Consider the following 23,743-nt stretch of genomic DNA (forward strand, 5'->3'; position numbering starts at 1 on the left):
TTCCTCATGGCTACTTGAGGCACTGTTTGCCTTGAAATTGGCACAGACTTCATCAGTTCTTCATGGTATTAGACCTCTTGAAACCATAAAAAGAAGACATTTGATCATTGTCTTAATAGCTCATCTAACGCAGAGGGCAGAGCCATCTGAGCAGAGTTACTTCCCGGATCATGAAGTTTATATGTAAATCCCATGGGTTAAGCTTCCTTTCTGATCCGATACCAAATCTGGCGCGTTGCTTTGTGGTCCGCTGTGTAGAGTGGTTCACCTTTTGTGTAAAATGTGTTGTAAGGCCTGGGGCTGCATTTGATAACATTTTAAAAGATAACGCTCACGGCGTAAGCTGACCAGAGATACATTTCTAGAAGCTGTTCATTTAACAAAACATTGATGAGTTTGAAGTGACCCTAAGATTTATTTTGAAAATCGGCATCAAGATTTTTGAGTGATTTGATATTGATTTCACAATAAGTATTTTGAAAAATTAGGAAACAAAAATAATTATTGATAAATTACTTTAAAAAATCATTTTGTGGGCTGGAGAGATGGCTCAGAGGTTAAGAGCACTGGCTGTTCTTCCTGAGGCCCTGAGTTCAATTCCCAGCAACCATGTGGTGGCTCACAACCATCAATAATGAGATCTGGTGCCCTCTTCTGGCCTGCAGGTGTACATGCAGGCAGAACCTTGTATACATAATAAAAAAAGAAAAAAAAAACATTTTGTTTTGAGCTTCCAACGTACATATCAGCCACATCCAAAAAGAGAGGGGAGAACTTGGATTTGACCATGAAATCATCTGCCTTCAAGCTTTTTTGAGAAATGATTTTGTGGTCACTATTACTTTTCTAAGAATTTTGTCACTGGAACCACAAAAGAATTCCTTTACATAACATGCCCCATTAGTATAACTAAGAACATTTGATTGCAAAAATTCAAAACCTATAGACTTGCTTAGGAGCTTGTGCAGTTATTTTCCTGGTTACAAGTTTTGTGGCAGGTACAACTTTATGCCCTCTTGGCTCCATCCTCCACAGTTGGATTTGGATTTTTTTTTTTAAAAGGCCACAAAGTAAAAATACATAAATTACTTCACATTTCCATGTTGAGTTTTGAGCTCCTCCCGTCCCCCTCCTTTCCTTTCTTCCTTCCTTTCCTTCCATCTGACAAATAGATACGGAAAACCTTTGACAGGTTAGGCTCGTGTGTCCTGGGCTTAGAACACCGAACAGTAGTATTTCTGTCCCCATGAGTTTCTACTCTGATTCTGGTGGAAACAAGACAGAGGGAGCTTAGAAAAGAGAGCCCCTGCATGTCCCTAGTCTAACCCCTAGGTCGGCCGGGCACCGGTCCCTCAGCGGCAAAGGAGGGAAACTGTTCCGGCTGCTACTCTCACCGGTTGGGAGCAGCAGGCATTTGTGATTTTTCGACAGGGTTGTATCACTATAAAGGACTTTTAGGAAGAGGAAGCTCTCTTCAAGCCTCACTTCTTACTGTGTCATAGGCCACTTCCTTCGTCTCTGTGAGCGGGTTTTTCCCACCTATGAGATGGGCGTACTACTCCATGAAGTCCTGTCGTTCACATGAATGCATCGGTGTGGTCCAGTACATGGCAGTGGGAGCTACTCAACCGGAAGATCCCGTCGAGGGGTGCTGCTGTCTCTCTCGGGGGCCAGTCTTTTGTCTTAGAACAGGTTTGCAAATAGCGGTTTTGGTGATTTTACCCGCTTTACCAGACAGTACCTGTGTTTGTCATTTAAGGGGATGGAGAGTTCTTTGATGTTCTTTCTCTTTGGCTCGTGAGTGAGTTGGATAAGGGTCTAGGGTCTTGTTCAACTGTATCCATCTGTGACTCCAGGTAGGGAGGATACCCAACCATCTTGGCTTGTCCTGGGCTGAAGGCTTTCCTTGGCCATGGGACTTTGGGTACTGAAACTGGGACCAGTTTGAGCTAGCTGTCCACGCTGACTCCAGGCCTCTGTACCCACGCTGACTCCAGGCCTCTGTACCCACGCTGACTCCAGGCCTCTGTACCCACGCTGACTCCAGGCCTCTGTACCTACGCTGACTCCAGACCTCTGTATCCAGTGCCTACCCCACCTTTGTGGTGGAAAGTCTTGGTTGTCGATTTGATTAGAATGAGAGACACATAGGAAATTCCCAAAGCACACTTGTGGATGTGACTGTGGGAGTTTCTGGGGATGTTTGGCACTCAGTGTAACATCTCAGTAGGGCAGCCTAGCCGTGAATGTGGGTGGCACCGTCCATCAGGCTGGGGCACAGATGGAACGAAACTAGAGAGAGGAAGCTAGCCAGCACATATAGATCTACTAGTTTTTGTTGTTTGTGGTTTTGCTTTTTAGGTTTATTTTATGCATGTGAGCATTTTGCCTTCATTGTTGTCTGTGTACCACATTCGTGCCTGGGTGCTGTTGGAAGCCAGTAGGGGGCGTCAGACCCCCTGGAACTGGAGTTACAGTTGGTCGTGAAGCACCGTGTAGATGCTGGGAATTGAACTCGGGTCCTTTGGGAAAGCAGCTGGTGCTCGTAACCACTGTGCCATCTTTTCAGCCCCAAATTCTACCTTAAAAAAAAACCACATTATTTATGCATTTACTTACTTATGTGTGTGTGTGCTGAAGAGGGAACTTGTGGTAGCTCGTTCTCCCCTTTACCATGTGGGTTCCAGGAATCAAACTCAGGCATTAAGCTTGGTAGTAAGTGCTCTTACCTGAGGAGCCGTCTCACTGGCCCTCTTCCCTTTAGAGAAGGTGTCTATTGCCACTGCCAATGCCGTGGGTGACTTCTTCCTCAGCCTTCCTCAGTTACTCACACCAGTGACTCTCCAGGGCTCCCAAGTCTTCAGCACTGGATTGGGGCTGCTTTCCTCCTGCCCTAAGGCGTCTAGCTTCGTAGACCGAGAAGGTTCTTTTTTTTTTTTTTTTTTTTTTTTGGTTTTTGAGACAGGGTTTCTCTGTGTAGCTTTGCGCCTTTCCTGGAACTCGCTTTGGAGACCAGGCTGGCCTCGAACTCACAGAGATCCGCCTGGCTCTGCCTCCCGAGTGCTGGGATTAAAGGTGTGCGCCACCACCGCCCGGCTTTTTTTTTTTTTTTTTTTTTTTTTTTTTTTTTTTTTTTTCCGAGAAGGTTCTTAATGCTGACCCCGTCATTGGACTACCCAGCCTCCAATTGTGTAAGCCAGTCTAATAAACCCCCCTTTATAGTTACAGCACGCTACTAATTCTGTTTCTCTAAAGAACCCTGGCTAGCCCGCCTCCCCAAATATATCAGTAGATGCAAAGACTGAACACAAGGCAGAAAAACCCACTTCAAGCACAGAGTTGGGGGCGGGGAATGAAGCCACAGCCGTGTGGTCTTGCCGCTTCTTCATCCTGGCCACAGAGCCACTGGGAAGGCTGACAAAGAAGGTGCCCTCTGGGTGCAATGTTTTGATTGTGCACGGAGGCTGTGCCTGTGGCTGCTCCCTGGTGGAGAGCCAAGCGCTGCCAGCCCCAGCTGAGATACCACTTACCAGCTGGGGATCTTCAGGGGCAGGGCCTGGGCAACATGTTTACAAGCGGTGTGGCTATTAGCAACATCTTATAGCTCCAGCTAATTAACGGGGGAGAGTGGCTGATGCAGCCCAGCTCTAAAGAGGGCCAAATTGCATCAGTGTTTGGGCCTAAATTGATACCAAAAAATAGCTCAGCCTGGGCGTGTTCCCCCAGCAGGTGGCTTGTTTGCCGAGTCTCAGCTACAGTAGGTCCCAAAGTGGCCAGGATGTCAGGGTTACACGTTGATTAAGGGCATTTAAATTGGCTAAGCACAGCCATCCTTTCAGCAAAGGCTGCTCATGTGCACCCACCTAGTAGATTCTACCCCAGAAGCAACCTGGCCACTAGGTTGCTAAAAAGTAAAAGTGATAGAGACTCATAATATTCTAAACTTGTAATGAAGGAGCTCACGTTATTCAAACAGGAAGTAAAAGTCCCTTGCTTTTACAATGACATCTCTTCATGCTGGCATTTCTAACTCAGTGTGAATTTTGTTTTTAAAATTGCATTTCTTAAAATACTCCCTTATATTCTGTTGTGGTTTGGATGAGAAATGTCCCCCCATAGTCTTAGGCACTTGAACACTTGGCCATCCCCAGTTGTGGCACTGTTTGGGGAGGTTTGGGTGGCACAGTCTTGCCGGAAGAAGTACGTCACTGGGGTGGGCTCTGAGATTCAAAAGTCTCTACCACTTCCGGTTCATTCTCTCTGCCTCGTGCTTGCCAGTCAAGATGTGGACTCTCAGCAGCCAGTCCCTGAGGCCGTGCCTGCTGCCGCTGCCCTTCCTTCCCCCAACAATGGATTTTTGTGCCCCTGGAATCAGAAGCCCAAGTAAATCTTTCCTTCTATAAGTTGCCTTGGCAACGTGTTTTATCACAACAGAGAAGCAACTGATGCATCACAGTTTCTCCAGCACACGATGACTATATCAATATTTTACTCCTGATAATTCAAAATTGTAAAGATTTCATTTGGTTAAGGAAAATAATTCAGACTTCTGTCTGAGGCCATACCATGCTACTCTTGTGGAGTTTGTTTGTTTGTCCTGGCTACCTAGTTATTGATTGTGCTTTGCTTACTCATAGGAAGTCCGTGAACTCCACTAGGTACACTTTATGAAGGATGGAATAGCGTGATACCGTATGATCCTAGCAGAGGCAGGCAAATGAGTCTGGGTAAAACCAGTGTTTCCCAGAGACGGGAAGAAAGTAGGTGTTAGTTGGCAAGTGTTCTGGCTGGATGAAGTGTCAGGAGAATTTTAGATTGTTCTCAGCACTTCTAGGCGATCCAGTACCCACTGGGAGGCTGATCAGGTACCAGGTAAGATCAGTTCCCAGTCACGGAACATGCCAGTAATAGTGGTTACTATGGGGCAGAAAATGGACAATTGGTAAGACATCAATTGTCATGGCTTTCACTTTTTAAAAATCTATTTTGAAAAACATTTAAAAACAGATCCTGCCCTGCTTTCTAACAACAACAATAATAATAGAGACCTTTTCTTTGAGACTGCCCTTCAAAGATCCTTGGCTCCATTGATTCTTTTTGCCCTTGAGTGGTGATAGATGAAGGCTGTGAATCTGGTGTTTCCACTGGGACTGGGGACAACTGTGTGACCAGAAGTCCCAAGGGACTATCTGCAAACCAGAAAACGCAAAGTGCCCTGTGACATCTCCAACTCCCTGCAGTGAGGTTGCTGGACCCATCTTATTTGGGGGACACTGAGAAGGTGAGAGGAGGTGGCTAATGGTGCCTTGGCTGTCTGACCCCATCCCAGTGGAGCTCGGGGACGGGGGGGGGGGGGGGGGGGGGGGGGGGGCGTTGTGAGGATTGCTATTTGCTAATTACACCTTGGTGAGCATCATGCTCCTTGGAGGGAAGGGAAGCCACATCAATGCAAAACAGCAACCAAACAGTGCTCCTAATGCAACCTAATGACTTTTCTCTGGGCATCCAGACCTGCACTTGTGTGCATCATAGATCGGTTCCATCTAAACCACCGGAAACTTTCTATGATGTATGATGCCTTCATCCGACCGACTCCTTCACAAAGCCTTCCCTCCTTCCACTCCCGATTGCTGGAGAAAACACTGTCCCTCTCAGCAGATCTTTTAACCATGTGCAATTATTCTCATCTTCATTTTAAAACCTGTCCTCAATCTCATTTGCTCCTTAGAGAGGAGGGACCAGGGACTTCTCAGCATCCAGCATCTTTCCAGGAGAAGTGAGCGCACGTCCTCCTCTGTGACCGATGTTCGATGTACCCGGCTGGGAGGAGAAACGTGGGATTCTCTTCCCTCCCTCCCTTCCACCTAGGCTTCACGTCCCACATCCTGGCCCCTCTTCCAACAATGGCAAGCCCACAAAGAAAGGCAGCCACTTTTATGAGACAGTGTTTTGCAAAAGTAAATGGCCTCCCCGTGTGGATTTAGAAGGTTTCAGAGGCGCCTGACAGGCTGCTTGAGCAGTGCCAAGCTAACTACTTCTGAATGGGGACCATATGCTGCCTTTACAACATCCCTTTGGTGTTTAATTTGATGAAACAATGTGCCATAATCAGTCGTGAGGACAGCAGCCGTGATAGATGGAGGGCAACTCACGTGGTCCAACTCTGATTTCACCATGCTAATCCCATTATTCGCTTGAGTTGGCTTGTTTTGGGCTACCTTAAGAAAAGTTATTTCTCTATTGGTCAAATTGCCGTGAGGTCTGGAAGATTTAATGTATCATAAAACTCATTAAACAACCAGCCTGGCGGCACCCACTATTGGGCAGCATGCTGGCATATGGAGGAATCTCAGCTGAAGACTCAGTGTTCCCTCATCCACAAACCACTCAGCCAAGGCCTCAAGGGACAAAGCCAGGGTGTCCCAAACAGTGTGTCGGAAGCCAGTGCTGCTCAGACTTCAATGGGTACATGAGTCATCAGGAGACAGTACTAAAATGCAAATTCTGGTTACTCTGGTCCAGGGAGTGGGGGCAGAGACCTGGACCGTTACTAACCAGGGGATGCTGAGGTCACTGGTCCACACAAGGACCGAATCTGAGACAGTCAAGCGCTAGATAATCCTGAGAACAGCCAGTAACAGCAGCTAACATAAAAACAAATCACGGTGTTGAAACTGTGCCTGTTGTTTTATGTGTTCATCCATTTACTATCTACTTTCAAACTCATGAAGGAGGCATCATCACCTCCATCTAACAGATGAAGATAACCATGCACAAGCTAAGTAATAAGAGAAGTCATACTGCCTATAAGAAGTTAAAATAAACCTCAACTCCATATCTTTTTGACTGCTTTGACAGTTATTCGTAAATGTCAACTTGCGTGACTTAGAACCCACTGAGAAGAGCTCCTGCATGGTGGATTGCTCAGATCAGGTTGGCCTCTGGGCATGTCTGTAGGGAACTGTCTTGCTTGCTAACTGATGTTGACAGACCCAGCCCATTGTGGGTGGCACCATTCCTTAGGCAGGGAGTCCTAAACTATATAGGACAGGAGACAGCTAGATACAGCAAGCAGGTAGCACAAGCACATTTTTTCCTCTCTGTTATTGACTTGGATGTGTAAATAGCTGCTTTAAATCCAGCCGTGATTTTCCCTCTATAGTGAACTATAGCCTGGAGCTGAAAGCCGAAATAAACCCCTTCCTCCCCTAAGCTACATTTGGTCAGGATATTTTATCACAGTGACAGACAGGAAACTAGAAGAACTGCTTGGTTCTTTTGTCCTGCTGCTTTTTACAGCATTCTTTATTAGCATATATTGATTCTACAGGGCAAGAGGATTCATGATGACATTTTCACGTGGTGTGTGATGTCATCCTGGTTGTTTACAACCCTACATCATTTTCCTTTCACACACGTAGCACTGATGCCCTGGCCCCATCTTAATGAATGGTGGCTTTGGACACTTCTTGGGCCAAATCATACCATCCATCCCGTGGACTCTAACTTCCCATTTCTGTGGCCTTTTCTCTGGATGATGATCTCAGCCAAACGGGGATGCTGACGATACTTGAAATTTAGAAGTCATGAGTCAAAAAAAAAACCACACGTAGCCCATGTGATGAGCTGGTATGGCCTGAACCCAAACCCTGTCTCATCATAACTCAGCCCTTTTGGCCCTTCCTGCTACAGGTGCTTCAGATGAAACGCTCCTGGCTTCCCAGAAGGAGACCGGCAAAGGGCGAAACAAGTGCACTCCTGGAGGGTTCTGGCCCGAGCGCCTCCTGGAGACCCCACGAAGGGAGAACCGTTTCTGCAATCTGCTTCCACCCTGCCGTCCTACCCTCAGGCCAGGCTAGGAGGAATCTTCCCAATTCAACACACTTTCATAAAGAGGATATGTTTTTGCTGTTATGTTTTTAAAAGATTTAAAATAACAAGTGGTTTTGTTTTCGTTAATGTACTTCATGTGTAACACAGTAGCACCTGAGCATCGAAGTGGGAAGAATGGACAGATACTTCTGAAAGCAACGCTTACAGACTCACAGGCACAGCTACTAACCCTAAGGTGCTCTCTCCACACAAAACTCACCCACATGCCTCATTTCACACAAATGGCGGCAGAACTATATGTTCAAATGACAAACAAGGTCACAGCATCACAGCATTTCCTTTCAAATAAATGGGCTGAAGACAAGGACTCTCCCTCTGGGGGCTCGGAGGCTGAGGTTTCACCCCATGTAAATTTGAACCCCAGTTTCTTCCCCTGTCAGTGAGGGAGCCAGACATTCAGACCTGACCTTGGATGCTACATGTTCAGCAAAAGTGGACACTTAGGGACATTTCTCATCTAAGTTGGCAGATCTGAGGTTTGGGTATAGAGGACAGACTGGATATACATACATGTATATGTATGTATCATGTGTATTTTCTTTTTTAAAAAAAGACTTAATATTTTTGGCTTTGCATATGGGGAATGTGAAGGCGCTCAAGGAGAGCAGAGGTGTCTGGTTCCCCTGGAGCTGGAGTTACAGGCCGTCCTGAGTGCTAGGAACCAAACTCAGGTCCTCTGCAATACACAGTCTGACTGCCGAGCCATCTCTCCAGCCCCAATATTTTATTTCTCATAAGTTACTCCTGAGCTACAGCCATCAGCCTTCCACTGAGCCTTTAGATGCCTCAGGAAATGTGAAGGTTTTTTTTTTTTCCTTTTTCCTGTTGCCCCTGGTTGAGATTGCTCAAAAACCTCATAAGAATATACACAGCCACCATCCCTTAGCATCTACAAGGGGTTGTTGGTCCTGGAATCCCTGCGGATACTAAATCCATGAGTGTTCAAGTTGCTTGTACAGAATGGCATAGTATATTACACATGGACATCCTCCTGCATACTTTAAGTCATGCCTAGGTAACTTTTAATGCTATATAGATAGTTGTTAGACCCGATGTGTGTAGCGATAATTACAAAAATGGGCGTATATGTTCAGTACCAGTGACATTTCTGAGTATCTTCAATCCAAGGTTGGTTAAATCTGAGGTTGAACTTTCAGATATAGAGGAGTGTGTGTGTGTGTGTGTGTGTGTGTGTGTGTGTGTGTGTGTGTGTGTGTGTGCTATGTGTAAATACATAAGTATTTTATTTTTAATAAGAAAGCATATTTGTATTTGATTCCTGGACAAGAGACCAGGCACTGTGTTACAATGGATCAGTTATCACAAGAACTATAAGAGATGCTACAGTTTCTGTTTTATAGATGGGACAGAGAAGGCACTTGTAAAACATGGAGACCAACTCAGGTCACGGAGAGGCTGAGGCATGCCCTCCTGGAAGGGAGTACATGCAGGTCAAGGATGATTTCTTCTGCACAGACTTGCCCTCCAAGCCTGGCCCTTCCTGCTATAGATACAGCTTTTTTTTTTTTTTTTTTCATTATTCTTCAATGTTTTCAATTCTTTCCACTTCAGAGCAGGGGGTTCTGTGCTTTAGGTTCCAGCTTGCTTAGGCAATGTTTTCATGCAATCAGCTCCTGTTGCTCCTAAGAATAAGACAGTAAGCAGCCTCAGGTATTTACCGGTGCCTTTCCAACCTTTGCCCAAAGTGTGGGTCCCCTTTAGTCTCACCCCTGCAGCCTCTGTCATCAGGTGGCCTGTAAGAAGCAGCCCGGGAGATGCAAACGTCTGCATTTTCTGACGGCCTCCCCAGGAAGGGAGCCACTCACTGCCCTATAAACCCATAGGGAAACGCCTCTCCAAAACCATTTCACCCCTCAGAAGCCATTGTCTCTGCCTTTGAAATGCAGAGATATTGTGATGAAGTAGGGGGGGGAAATCTTAGGTTTGATGCAAAAGGAATGATGTGACAGGGAGCTGGTTGTAAAATTCTGGGAGTGGGAGAGAGACCAGTGGGGTCTGTCCCTCAGGACCCACAGTGTTGAATACACCACCTAGTCGTTGAAAACAAGCTACCATTCAAATACATTTGAAGGCTCCTTAAGGGGTTGAAGGTGGTGGTTATAACCTAATAGAGAACTTTATGAAAACCAAAAAACAAAAACTGGCACTGGTTCTGACATGGGGGTCAACAGGTGTCCCACTTTCTATGGCTTGGATGGCTTTATTGAAGAAAAACAAACCAGTTCATATTTGGGCTGCTTACTGTCTTATTCTTAGGAGCAACAGGAGCTGATTGCATGAAAACATTGCCTAAGCAAGCTGAGGGCGTCCCGTTTCTCTCCCACAGTCCAAGGCTCTTGTTTTATTTGGACTTCTAATAGCTAAAAATAGTCACTGGCTTTGTACATTTCTAAGTTATCATTCTTGGCCAGCACAAGGGCCAGCCACAGATAAGGGGAAGGGCTGGACACACACAGCTTGCAGAGTTCCCCAGAGTTGTGGTTTTGAAGAGAATGTGTTTAGGGTGCAGTGTAAGGTGTGATAACGAACTTTCTGGTGTGTGGCCAAGCAGCTCCTAGCGGTACACGGAATGTGGCCATCCCGGTGTCACGTGTGACCAAGAAGAAAAGACTCTTAAGTCGGAGGCTTAGACCAACCTTGAAAGCAATACAATTTTTAATCAGCACTCTGGTGCTTTTCTCTATAAAGTAATACAAAACTTGTTTAATCCAGACTAAAAATTATCATCACACAGGGAAAAAAAAAGGAAGAAAAGGAAAAGTCACCTTATTTACCACAATGTGTTATCCCTCAATGATTCTGTGTTAGTGTAATTTCCTTACAAAACTATCAACATAGATAAAGTGAATTTTATCAAATTTATGCATATTTGCCTATGAAATTTTTCAGAAATCTAAATGGGCCACTTTAGATAGCCAGTACAATTTATAAGTGAGGGAGAGACCTTGCTTCCAGTTTTAAGCAACAGGTATTAAAATGGATAGAAACGAAGTTTTTGATCTCCCTCGCTGCTCTAGCGCTAAAATCTCACATGGTCAATGAGTCCCCTTCGCTTTCAGCTGCTTTCTGGGAAGCAGGGGGCGGGGCAGAGCAGACTGCCTCCCGCTAAACAATGGTCCTGTTTAATTTAACGCCTTCAGCAAAAACCCAACAATATTACATGAGACAATTACACACTAGTTTATCCTTTTCTTTTCGTTTTTCATGTTTCACTTTCGGGAGCAGGGAGGGGAGGGGAAAAGGCTAAAAACAAACTAATTTTTGGTCATTTTATTCCTTTCGCAAACAGTTTGAAGACTAACCAATTTGTACTTACAAATCTGGGGCATTAGCAGACGGAGACCCTAAATCCGCACGCACACAAGCAGTAACTGTTTGTATGCCAAGCTGTTTGTAAGCCTGATTTGACAGCAGAGGGCTATTCATTCTTTTGTCAACTGTCAGTCTAAAAACGTTAACCTGCCTGGGTCCCGGGGTATGGGAGCGCTAAGTCTTCGCTCCTTCAACTGTATAATGAACAGACTGTTTCATTAATGAGACAATTCACTCCACAAATCCAGCCCAAACAACTTATTTCACAATTTGTGAGCAGAATTAAATTTCGGGGGAGTCGCGAGAGAGGAGTGAGAGGGAAGGGGGGAGTAGGTGAGTTGCGCACAATGTACAGAGGGATCAATGCGGCGGGATAAGTGTCCCAGGCAATTTTGCCAGCCGTCCTGGGCTGAGGCTTGGGAGGCCACGGCATGCAGATCAGCGGATTAGGTGGAGGGGGGGGCACAGCGCCAGGTCAAGTGTCTCACGGGGAGCTGATAAACACCCCAAACCTGAGAACAGATTTTCCTTTCTTCCACGCCACTTGGTAAGTGTCGGAGCAAATCTTTTGAATGGCAGTCGAGTTTACTTAGAGGCCCTTTCTTCAGGAAGACACTCTATCCATTTTTCTGAAGCCCATTCCAGGCCTGCCTCGGGAATAAATTTGCCCGGCATCGAGGGCGAAGAAACACACACACACACACACACACACACACACACACACACACACACACACAGCCTTTCCCTCCATATCTTAACTATAAGCCTTTGTCTCAAGGTGTGTGAACCAGTCCAAAAATCCACATCTAGAGTCCCTGAGGTTTCAGCACCCCTGGATTTAGCTTTAATACAAATTAAATACTTTGAAGATTATGCAATCAAAAACCTTCCCCTCTTCCTGCCCTGTTACAGAACACTCTCATTTTAAACATGGCCAATGTATGGATTCAGTTAAATGGGGAAATTGTAAGCAGCAAATGGTCAAAGAAGAACTCAGTCTCCTAATATCCCATGTATCCATTGCCATTAATTCAAACCAAGTAGCTAGTGTGCTGAATTTCTTCTGATTTCGTGACCCAAACGGGAGAAGCCATACTTACTGTATTAAGTTGTATCTCTGTGTTAACTCAAAGTGCATGATAGAAAATCAACGTTGCAACATCAAACATGGCCTAACTAGGTCCTAGCAGGATGCTTATTTTCATTTTGAGTGTTCTGAACTGTTTAAGTAGTCTCAAATGTTCCAAGATACTTTGTTGCCAGCAGCCTGGCTTTAGGACCTGATCTGACTTTTTCTGTTGTTTATTTTTTTAAACGTCTTTTGGGTGTTTAATGTTTAATTTGGTAGGGCTTGCAAATCCAAAGTGAAGTTTTTGAAGATCCACTGCTAAAATGCTTGGACAGAAAAAGGCCTCCAGGAATTAGGATGTCATCTACCTCTAAATTAGAAGTCTTGGAGGTAAGTTAGAAGACATTTTCCTTTTAGTAAGTGTTGGGCAGTCTTCCAGTGTGTATTTTCAGTTTAGCAACGGAAAACGTGTCAGTGAGATACTGAACACTGCTTCAGGGCTGGAGGAAGACTGTGAAAGTCTTTAAGAATTAAATTCTTTTGGTTTCTCTTGCTATTCCCACCTGTTTTACAGAGAATATTTTCTCAGGCAAGACAGCAGTTAGTCCTGGATGATTCCGTCTGCCTCTGCGATGTTACTACATTTCCTTTTCTCCTCCTTCTAAATGTGTTTTCATTTTTAAATTAAAATTACAGTTCCATGTTTTTGATTTTTAAAGACACTTACTTTTGCACACGATGTTTGGGCAACCCTCTTATTTATACTTTCCGGTAGATTTTTACTTCCATTTTTGGTTTCTGAGGATTCCTGAACTTAAAAAAAAAATGTACATATGTGCATGATATATGTGGGACTTTCTCATTCCACATTTTTGGGGGTTTGGGATCTACCTCAGGTTGTCAATTCCTGTGTCTGCTGAGCACCTTTCAGGTCTTCATTTAGGGTGAGTGTGCTCTCCTGCGGGATTCCTGTTGAGGAGCTCTCTTTCATGCCTCTTTTCACCCCTCAGTCATTGTTTTCATTTTAGGTTGTGGGTTTCTTGCCTACAAATATATCTGTGTGCCACTTATGTGCTTGGCACTCATGGAAGCCGAAAGAGGGTGTCAGATTCACTAGACTTGGAATTGCAGATTCCCAGTTGCCATGTGGGTGGTGGGACTGGAACTCTGGACCTCTGGAAGAGCAGCCAGTGCTCTTAACCACTGAGCCACCTCTCCAGCCCCCCTTCTCACCCTTTTGTAAGAATAGAAATGTGCTGCATGTGAGTACTGAGTGCAACCATCAATTAAGATGCTTAGCAGACCTCCCATGGAACAACTTCTCCCCCACCTCCAAAGACTGGCATGTTTTTGAGAAAATTAGCCTGGTGTTTGCTGCTGCTGACAGGTCCCAGGCTAACCAAAAACATAACACAAAACAAAACACCTGGCCGGTCAGGCTGCTGCAGTGGTCCACTCTGATCCACAATGCCAAGAATTCCATGAATACTAATGAGGACACACCATCCCAGGCAAACTGGCAAGCAGAGAGCCTGCCTAATCATACAGAAATTCTGCATCGTCACAGTCCTCTTTATTTCCATGAAACTGCTTCAGTTCGCTCGGCATCAGAATCATTTAACTATCCTGCCTTCCCTGCAGCCCCCCAGCCTCTCCCCAAAACCCCTCCCCCTGCAGCCCCTAGCAGCTCCCCAGTGCCTCTGCAAGACCCTCCCCACAGCACCACAGCCCTGCAGGCCCCCACAGCCCCTCTCCATAGCCCCTCTCTACAGCCCCTCCCCATACCCTCTCTGCAGCCCCTCCCCAGACCCTCTCCCCCAGCCCCTGGCAGTCCCCCAGCCCCTCCCTCTCTGCAGCCCCTCCATGCACCTCTCCCCAAAGCTTCTCTTTCTGCAGCCCCTCCCCACAGCACTACCCACTGCAGCCTGGGCAGCCTCCCACAGGCCTGCCCTGCACAGTGCCTCCTCATACCCCCTCCCGGCAGCCCCTCCCAGGGGTCTGTGTTGCCTGTCATACTGACCTTTCCCAGTTCTCCTCTGGAGTTTCCATGCATGAAGACCACATTTCCTCCCATGGAATGTCAAGCAGCTTCTGACAAGATGAAAGACAAAGTAAGTCTCCTACCTGCTGCAGCCCACCCTCCCTTCAATCCTTCCCAAACAGTTCCACCACTCCACTATTAAATGCCTGAGACTACAGTGGGAAATCTTATCCAAACCACCACACCCAGTCAATAAAGCACTTCTCGTGCAAACTCAAGGACCTAGGGTGGGTCCCCAGCTCCCACATGAAAGAGCTGGGTGTGATGGCATACTTGTCATCTTAGCACTGGGGAGACAGAGACAGGCAAATCCTTGAGGCTTGCCCTCCAGCCAGCTAGCCTGATCTGCCAGCCTCAGTGAGAGTGAGAGATCCTGCCTCAAAAGAACAAGGTGGATGCTCCTGAGGAAAGACACCTGAGGTTGGCCTCTGGCTTCTACAGACACAAGCACCCCCACATGTAAACATGTACACACACACACACACACACACACACACACACACACACACACACACACATTAACAATTAGAGGGGATCCAAGAGACTCACAAAACAATGCAGGCTCTTGCCAGTGCACTTAGTTGCCCATCGGATTTGAGTCGTATTAGTTACTTTTCTGTTGCTGTGATAAAACACTATGACAAAGGCAACTCGTAACAGAAGAAATTTGTTGTTTTATCTCTGGCACAGCGGCTGCACCTGAACCTACTGCTGCCTTAGCTGCTGACTACACCTTGGCAGCTGCCACTTCACTGCTGAGGCAGGCCGGGCGGCGGGGGTGGGGTGGGGTGGGGGTGGGGTGGTGGGGTGGGTGGTGGGTGGGGGTGGGGGTGATTCTGGTTCTACCACAACCTCTGCTGCAGCCTCAGCCACCTCCACATAGGGAGGCAAATGTTGTTTGTGACCAAGTCTGTATCTTTTTATTTTACCAATAAAGGCTCTGGAGCCAGAGGCTGGAATGAAAACCTGCTAGCTCAGAGAGGCAGAGAAAGCAGCCGGGTGACCTTCCTCCTCCACTGTCATCTCAGTAAGAGAGCTTCTACTTCATCTGAAACAAAAAAACTCCTCCAACCGGATGTCCCTCCCTTCTACTTCCTGTGTCTCTCTCTCCAGCCTCCTGGCTTCCTCTCACTCTCTATGGTTACCTCCAGGCAATTGGTTGCTTGCTCTGCCTCTTGACCTATGGTTGATTTTATTTAAAGAATACAATCTCGTAGTTCACAGTGTGATCAAATATCCTGCAACAGAAATTTCATTGGGTTTATGGTTCTGGAGGGTTAGAGTGCTGGTAGGTTGTCCATGTTACAGTGGACAACAACCTAGTCTCATGTGTATGTGGGCAACACTATCGGGACTCAGTAGTCATATACATACATACATACATACATACATACATACATACATACATACATGTGTGTGTGTGTGTGTGTGTGTGTGTGTGTGTGTGTGTGTGTATGTGTGTGTGTGTATGTATGGAGGGTTGCATAAAGAAGATGGGAAGAGGGTGTGGAAGGAGTGAGGGGTGGATTTTACCAAAATAAAACATACTTACGTATGAAGAAAAAGGTTAATTAGAAGAAGGAGACATGCCATAAACAATTGCTTGCAGTTCTGACACCACCTCCCCACACCCCCTTGACAAGGCCGCTCAAGCAGCCTTGTAGCCAATGGTCCCGTTGCAGCTTTGGCATCCCTTTGTGGGCGGTACACGGTGCGTCTGCTTGAACCAGGGAAACAAAGAAACACGACCTTTCAAAATACTGGCTTAAAGAAAATACATGTCTTTTTTAAATAAAATAAATCTTTCTACTTAAATAGTATAAAATATATGACTATGGGCAAGAATCAAACATATTCTTTTAAAGAGTGGACATAAATATTTTAATATTATATAATAGTTGATGTGATTAGTGAAGTAGTTAATTTTTTTCTCCTAAATATTCTAAATCTGGATAATAAAGGTTTATTTTTTTTCCACTGGTTGAATATAAAGTATAAAATACATGTTATTATAATTTTTACAACTATTTATTTCTTTTGTGTGTGTATGTGTGTGTGTGTGTGAGAGAGAGAGAGAGAGAGAGAGACAGAGAGAGAGAGAGAGAGAGAGAAAACATATGGATGTTCATTCTCTCCTTTTGATTGGGTCTTGGTGATTGAACTCAGGGAGTAAGTCTGAGGTACCCATTAAGTCATCTCACAGGCTGTAGCTGTATTTTTAAAGAGAATGCAAACCATTAATCTACATCTAACATTTTGGCTTTATGCAATATTTAACAATAGGAAAGAAATTCTAAGTCTTTATGAGACAAAGGGAAAAAAATCACTAGCCCCACCCTAAACGTCTTACATTTTCTTCCAAATTCACTGTGTGATTCAGTCTCCTTTGATATATATATATGCTTAAAAAAAGAAGCAACTGTTTTTACTGTTGTCACAAATATGAAACTTGGCTTCAGAAAGGAGCAAGGCAAAGCCCCAAGGGAGCACTTTCCAAGATTTTATTGCGGAGGTACCACATGGGTCCCCAGCACCAGGAGCGAGGAGCACAGATGAGAACAAAACTTTATAAAGAGTTGTCCCATGCAGAATGAAGCCGTCGCAGTGGCTGTGTGTCCTATTAAAACATGCTGGAGATCATTTACAGCCATACCGTGAAGCCAGGCCGCTAAGTCTTCTGCGTGGTTCAGGGTCTCCTTCGGGTGGCTTCCCCTGTGCTCTGGGGACCCACTTTAACCCCGGGTTCTCCCTGCAGCTTTGATGTGAGTGCCTTGGTTCTTAGGAGGGTGTATTTTGACATTGTTCATTTCCAACAGCTGTGAGCTAAACGCTTGCAGGCAGGGAGTCCATCCCTCCGCAAGCCGTTCGGATGCCTGCCAAAAGCCCAGTGTCCTCTCGCCCGGCTGGAAAACCTTGTCAGGAGATGAGCCTGCTGAATCTGGGCAGTGTGCTGAGACGTTGTCTTCTCGTGGAGTTTGCTTTGTCTTTAAAAAACCCAGCGTATCCCACTCACTTCCATGTCTCTGTGAAGGCAATGGGACCCGCCTGTGTTGGCAGCTGCCACATGCCTCAAATTATGTCCAGCAGACATTGGCTCCATACCTTGGTTTTACTTAGGTGGTTTCTGAGAATTGATTTTTTTTTTTTTAAGCAACCTTAAGTGGAACGTAGAATCAGGAATTTAACTTACTCTGAATTCCTGGAGCATACACTCTATGAAGGTAGCAATCTCTGTTTTTCTTTCTGCCATCTTCTTGACAGTACTTGCCACCTCCTGGGAACTCAGTAAGCTTGTGTGGCATGAATGAATGAGTGAATGAATGGATGGGTGGATGGATAGATGGATGAACAAATGAAATGAAGAAACCCAAGAGAAAAAGAATGATCTACTTGGACTGAGGATGTAGAAGTGATGAAAACGCCTTTCTTGCCTCCTTATTGATTAAGTGATTGAAAGCTTTGTGGCTTTGCCCAGTGACCTAACTTATGTGACCCTCAGCTTCCTTTTTTATTCATAGGATCAACACTCAGTGACCTCTAAAGTCTTCCTTAGCCCTCATTTTCTTTATGGTGTGTGACACTCGTTTAACAAATGGCCCAGAACTGCACAGAAAAGACGATTCCAAGTGGAAACTTCCAGAACTAGTTGAGGAGTAGAGAAGAAGAAACGTATAATTTATGTATGATTGATAGTATTAGTTTAGAAGCCAGTCAAGTAGAGACGATACAAGGCATTTCCTGCTGTATCTGTACTTAGTGTATCTTACTGTGTGCTTTCTAATCTGGGGGAGCTTGAGTCCATAGCGTAGGCTGCAACACAAGAATTTTGTTAATGAATAGCATCTTAGTTCCTAATGCAGTACTCTACAGAATAAATTTCAGGACAATTCTCCTTGAATACAGTTGTGTGTCCTAAGTAGCTGCGCTTGTTCTAGATTTGAGAATCTAGAATATCTATATCTATATAATCTATATCTATATCTATCTATCTATTATATATATTTACAAATTTGGAAAGGAAGGATTGAAAAAGACACTTGATTATTTTATTTATATTATTTTGTCTCTGTGTGAATGTGTGTGTGTGGATGTGTGTGTGTGTGTGTGTGTGTGTATGTGTGGATGTGTGGATGAGTGTGTGTGTGGATGTGTGTGTGTGTGGATGTGTGTGTGTGTGTGTGTGTGTGGATGTGTGGATGAGTGTGTGTGGATGTGCTCTTGCTCACGTGGGGAACTGTCAGTGTATACCCTGGCACATATCTGGAGATCTGAGGACAATGTTCAGTGTTGGTTCTCCTCTTGAGACAGGGTCTCTACCTTGTGAGACCACGGCTCACTAACCGTGAACTTCTGGAGGCCTCCTGTTTCTGCCTCCCTCTAGAGGGCTGCACTGGGATCGCAGACCTTGCCATGCTTCGTCTGTCCTTTTCTGTGGGCTCTGGGGACCTGAACACAGCTCTTCCGGTCATCCTTACACAGCAAGTGCTTTTATCGAAGAGCCACCGCCCCAGAGCCAGACTGTTTATTGTGCAGACCAGGTGGGTGAGTTCTGCTGCTCTCCCAGCTTACCCTACACCTTACTGGTTCTCGCTGGAAGTAGTTCACTAATTGTACAGATTAGTGAAAAAAACTTCATGTTTTTTTCTCACCGGTTCTTTTGTTAATTCACTTAAAGAAAAACGTGTATGAATCTCTTGAACCCACAACACAACTCTACAGCCACTTAACCCCAAGAAGAAAATCATCCCCTTGTCCAGCTGGTTTTTCTAAAATCTGATTGTCCAGCTCTGCGATCTGCCGTGGTGGGTGTGGCTGCACCAGAATGCAGAGGGCTTATGGAGATCCATTTACATGTGTGGGAAGGTGAAGGGATGGGGGAGGGAAAGGCCTGTGGCTCTTCATCATACAACGGTAACAGTATCCAGCTGGCCCAGCACACATGCTTTCCTTTAGATTTGAAGGATAATTTAATTTTTAAAGACTGCTCTTATTGAATCATTCAGATTTTTTTATAAACATTAAAAAGAAGAAAGAAATATGAAGAAAGAAAGATGGGGAGAGGAGAGGGAGGGAGAGAGAGAGAACAAGAGCGAGCTAGCAAGGAAAGGAATCATTTGTCTAGTCAGTGGCTGCCCAAGTAGAGAAAGGTTTTTCTATCAGAAAACTTCCATGTGGCCCCACATTCCCTCCCTTTCCTCTCCTCGCCTCCTTGCTCTGTGTCCGGTTTTCCTTCTCTTCCCTCCCGACTCTCCTTCCCCCTCAGCTTCTTGTTTTCTTCCTTCCTGTGACTATTTCACTATGGCTACACGTGCCTGTCACTATAGATACGGTGGTGACAACCGCCACACACATGCAGAGCTGACCCTGTCATTGCAGATATGGCGGTGACAACAGCCACACACATGCAGAGCTGACCCTGTCATTGCAGATACAGCGGTGACAACAGCCCTGGTGGCACCCATGTAGAGCTACCCTGTCTTCAGGGAGGGCAGAGACCAAGCACATAATCCCACAAACAAATAAAGTGATACCCTCTGATAAATGTCACAGCGAAGCCGTGGGGGGATGAGATGGCTCTGCTGCCATCTTGCTGCCAAGCCTGATGACCTGAGTTCCATCCTGGGCACCCACGTGGTGGGTAGGAGCAAATTGTGTTGTGAGCGCCACACTCTGCCATGGGGGAAGAAGCGAGGAAGGTCTAGCAAGGGGAGGGGCGATTTAGACTTTTAGCCCAGACCCCTCTAAAGAAAGAGACTACTTGAAACTTAAAGTATAAATAATTAAGCATAAGAAATTAACTAATAAAATAAATTATCCAGGAGCAAGAGGTGGTGAGTTTGGGGTGTGTGTCTGTCATCTGTCTGTCTGAGGAAGTGGAAAATGTGCTCACTCTGAGCTAAAGAACAGCAGACGCAAAGGCCCTGAGCTGTAAAGGTGTGATGTGGTAGAGGAATGGACTGAAGGCGAGGCAGTGGGAGTATCCAGTTTCAGGGGTGGGAGTGGGGAGCAGGGGTGGCATGAGCACTGGGAAGAAGCAGAGCCCGTGGGCTGTGGGCATCTTTTGGATCATTCTCTGGACTACACTGATAGGCCCAGAGTAGTCAGGTATTAGCTGAAGCTTAAGTAGATTTGACTACTTCTCTGAAGACTTCTCTGACCACTCTGTGGAGACTGGGCTGTAGTTCTTCAGCTGGGGATACGACAGCGTGTCTAACCACAGCACAGCCATAGAGCATGATGGTAGGAGCCAACTGTTCAGGTTTGAAGGCCAGGGTTCTGTGTTATCAGCTGTGTGACTTTGGGCAAGCAACTCAGACTTTCTGTGCCCCTCTTTATTCACGTGTGAAATAGTATGGGGAGTGGTCAAAGTGCAGAGTGTGTCTGGGGGATGCTCAGTGACAAATAGAACACTTATATCACATCCTTTCTCCTCAAAGCCCAGAGACCGTGACAAGTACAGAAAGCCCATAGGAGCCTGAGGGCAGGGAGGACCAGAGTGGAGACGGTGTCTTCCAGACATGACTGGATGGCTGCACTCAGGAACTCACACCAGCTGTGCATGCTTTCACTCGATCTAGCCAGTCAACGTTCCAGCATGGAGGAAGGGGAGCTCGTGAGTCCGGACTCAGAGCTGAGGATCTTTCAACAGCTGGTGGCTCCTGGGGAGGGAGAGTGAATTGTCTTTAAGGGGGTGTCCCCTTGTGGGTAGACCCTGATCCAAGGTGTGGTCCCACACCCAGGAGTGTGTAGGCAGTACAAATGACACTCCTTGGGTAGGATGTTGGTAGGGGATGAATCTGGGAGGAGTTGGGGGTTGAGTGGGAGGTTTATGATCAAAATACATTGTATACATGAAATATATACATATATAAAATTTTCAAACAATAAAAACTGCTGTGGAATAATCGTCTTGTACACTGTAAAGATTTGCCACTTGAATTGGTTTAATAAAACACTGATTGGCCAGTGATAGCTGGGCAGGAAGTTAGGTGGGAAAGCCAAACCGAGACTGGGAAGAAGGAGGGTGGAGTCAGGAGTCGCCAGCCAGCCAGAGAGGAAGCAAGATGAGAATGCCTCACTGAGAAAAGGTACCAAGCCACGTGGCTAAACATAGATAAGAATTATGGGTTAATTTAAATGTAAGAGCTAGTCAGTAATTAGCCTGAGCCACTGGCCAAACAGTCCATAAACAATACTAAGCCTCAGAGTCAATCATTTAAGAAGTGGCCGCTGTGTATTTGGGAAGAGGTAGGCAAGAGAGAAACTTCCACCAATATGTGGCACCCAAACATTTGGCAACAATTCCCACATAAAACCCGAGAAAGCTTAAAAAAGGATTCTAAACACAAAAACGAAGTCAACACAGCTTCTTGGTGGGCTTTGTTTGCTAGCGATGAGCAGGGGGGCGGCTCCTTTAAGAGACAGTGTCCTGACTCAGCATTAGCAGCAAAACCCAGCAGCTCTTTTAAGAGGCCCTGCTACCAAATACTTTATGATGTTTACGAGCAACCAACACTGCACTACCCAGTGGCGGCGTGGACCTAAAACCTCCCCAGAGTTGGGGGTGATACACCTGGCTCCTGCCAGTACCTCTGCCATGAAGCTAGACTCTTAGGAAGCCAAGGAATGGGGTAGAGCCTGCTGCTTTAATCCTAGTCATGCCTGCTTAGCAGATTAAATGCTCATGTGGTCAGAAAAAGACAGAGATATGCAGTAAAGACAGATTCAGACCAAAACAACAACAAAAACAAACAAAGAAACAAGAAACTCTAAATGGTTCACAGTGTGTTTAAAAATATATGTAGGCTTGGGAGAGAAAAGAGAAGGTATAGACAGTCATAATAAATATATAGTTTTAAAATAAATAATAAAGTCAAGTCCTTAAAAAGGGAGTAAAGTAAACACTATGAAGGAAAAACTGTGTCACTATGAAGGCTCTTGTGAGGCTGGCCTGTAAGTGCCCGCTGCACAGAAAGTGTTCAGGAAGCACCAGCCATTATGGTTACCTGCCCCTGAACACTGGGCTTGTAAGACAAGTTTCTAAAAGGGAAAATGAAGTAAAAACTTTTGAATTAGATTGGTAAATATTTCCTAGGAAAATGTGTCCAAAAGGCTTCAATAAGGCAAACTAATAACAAAAAATGTCCTGTTAACTTTCCAGTTGAAAAATCCCTGTTCATAAGGAGGTGGTTAGCAGGAGGAGCATGGAGTCCTGCTGTTGTAGAATCTTACTTTAAGATGTGTTACATTTACTTATGGTGGAACATTTGTTTAATGAAGCAAAGATATGTTGCATTTGTTTAACTCTGTGAAGCTGTGTTACTTTGCCTGTCTAAAACACCTGATTGGTCTAATAAAGTGCTGAACAGCCAATAGCAAGGCAGGGGAAAGGATAGGCGGGGCTGGCAGGCAGAGAGGATAGATAGAAGGAGAAAAAGAAGGAGCAAGATCTGGGAGTGAGAGGAGGAGGACAGCAGGGGCCAGCCACCCGGCCACCCGGCCACCTGGCCACCCAGCTACCCGGCCAGTCATGGAGCAAGAGTGAAAGTAAGATATACAGAAGTAATAAAAGGAAAAAGTCCAGAGGCAAAAGGTAGCCAGGATCATGTAAGTTAAAAAAAAGCTGGCTAGCAGCCTGGGCTACAGAGTGAGTTCCAGGAAAGGCACAAAACTACACAGAGAAACATTGTCTCAAAAAATAAAAAAAGAGAGAAAAGAAAAAGAAAAGAGAAGCTGGCTAGAAATAAGCCAAGCTAAGGCCAGGCATTTATAAGTAATAATAAGACTCCATGTGATTAATTTGGGTGGTGGGCCCCCCAAAAAGCAAAAGAGTAAAAAAGCAAACAACAAAAAAAACAACTACACACTGCCTAGAGAGTCCTTGAGACACACGCTGGAGTCATACACGTGAATGCAAGTCAGTGAATCTCAGAGCATCTGTAAAGGATGCTGTGTCTTAAGATCATTTATCTGCAATCCCCACCCAATGCATTTAACCCACAAGACACTTTCTACGTGAAGAGATCAGAAGGTAGGGTGGTTGGTCTTTGGCTTTGCCACTCTTGTTTCTGTGTCTCTGTTCTCCAGAGTCACGTTAATCCTGTGGTTGCTGTCAGGATGGCAGTTTCCATTCTTGTGTGGCACACGATATTATTGTAGGCAGACGGACACCTACTCCCACCCACCACAGTGCATGCTCATCTGTGTGTGGGTACATGTGGAGGCCAGAGATCAACCTCTGGCTCTCCACTTCGTTTGGTTCTTGTTTTTTTTTTTTTTTTTTTGGTTTTTCGAGACAGGGTTTCTCTGTATAGCTTTGTACCTTCCCTGGGACTCACTTGATAGCCCAGGCTGGCCTCGAACTCACAGAGATCCGCCTGGCTCTGCCTCCCGAGTACTGGGATTAA

At 45.5% G+C, this 23,743-nt stretch overlaps 1 protein-coding gene across 13 annotated transcripts in view; it reads right to left on the reverse strand.

The window, feature by feature from the left end:
* CUNH21orf62 (chromosome unknown C21orf62 homolog) overlaps nt 1–23,743 on the reverse strand; it is a 113,460-nt gene that overhangs the window by 49,873 nt on the left and 39,844 nt on the right. For 9 of the 13 annotated variants that reach the window (XM_052741149.1, XM_052741150.1, XM_052741148.1 and 6 more), the window contains 2 exons: nt 15,889–16,053; nt 14,316–14,386 (listed from right to left, as the gene is read on the reverse strand). The gene's annotated coding sequence lies outside the window, so the exon portion shown is untranslated. Of the gene's footprint in view, nt 1–3,150; nt 5,190–13,022; nt 13,104–14,315; nt 15,093–15,888; nt 23,600–23,743 lie in introns of those variants that run through there. The other 4 variants (XR_008218914.1, XM_052741155.1, XM_052741156.1 and 1 more) reach the window with 4 other exon arrangements.

The sequence above is a fragment of the Peromyscus californicus genome, unplaced genomic scaffold, assembly GCF_007827085.1.
Source record: "Peromyscus californicus insignis strain IS unplaced genomic scaffold, ASM782708v3 Scaffold_16__1_contigs__length_79575227, whole genome shotgun sequence".
In the NCBI taxonomy this organism is placed as follows: Eukaryota; Metazoa; Chordata; class Mammalia; order Rodentia; family Cricetidae; genus Peromyscus; species Peromyscus californicus.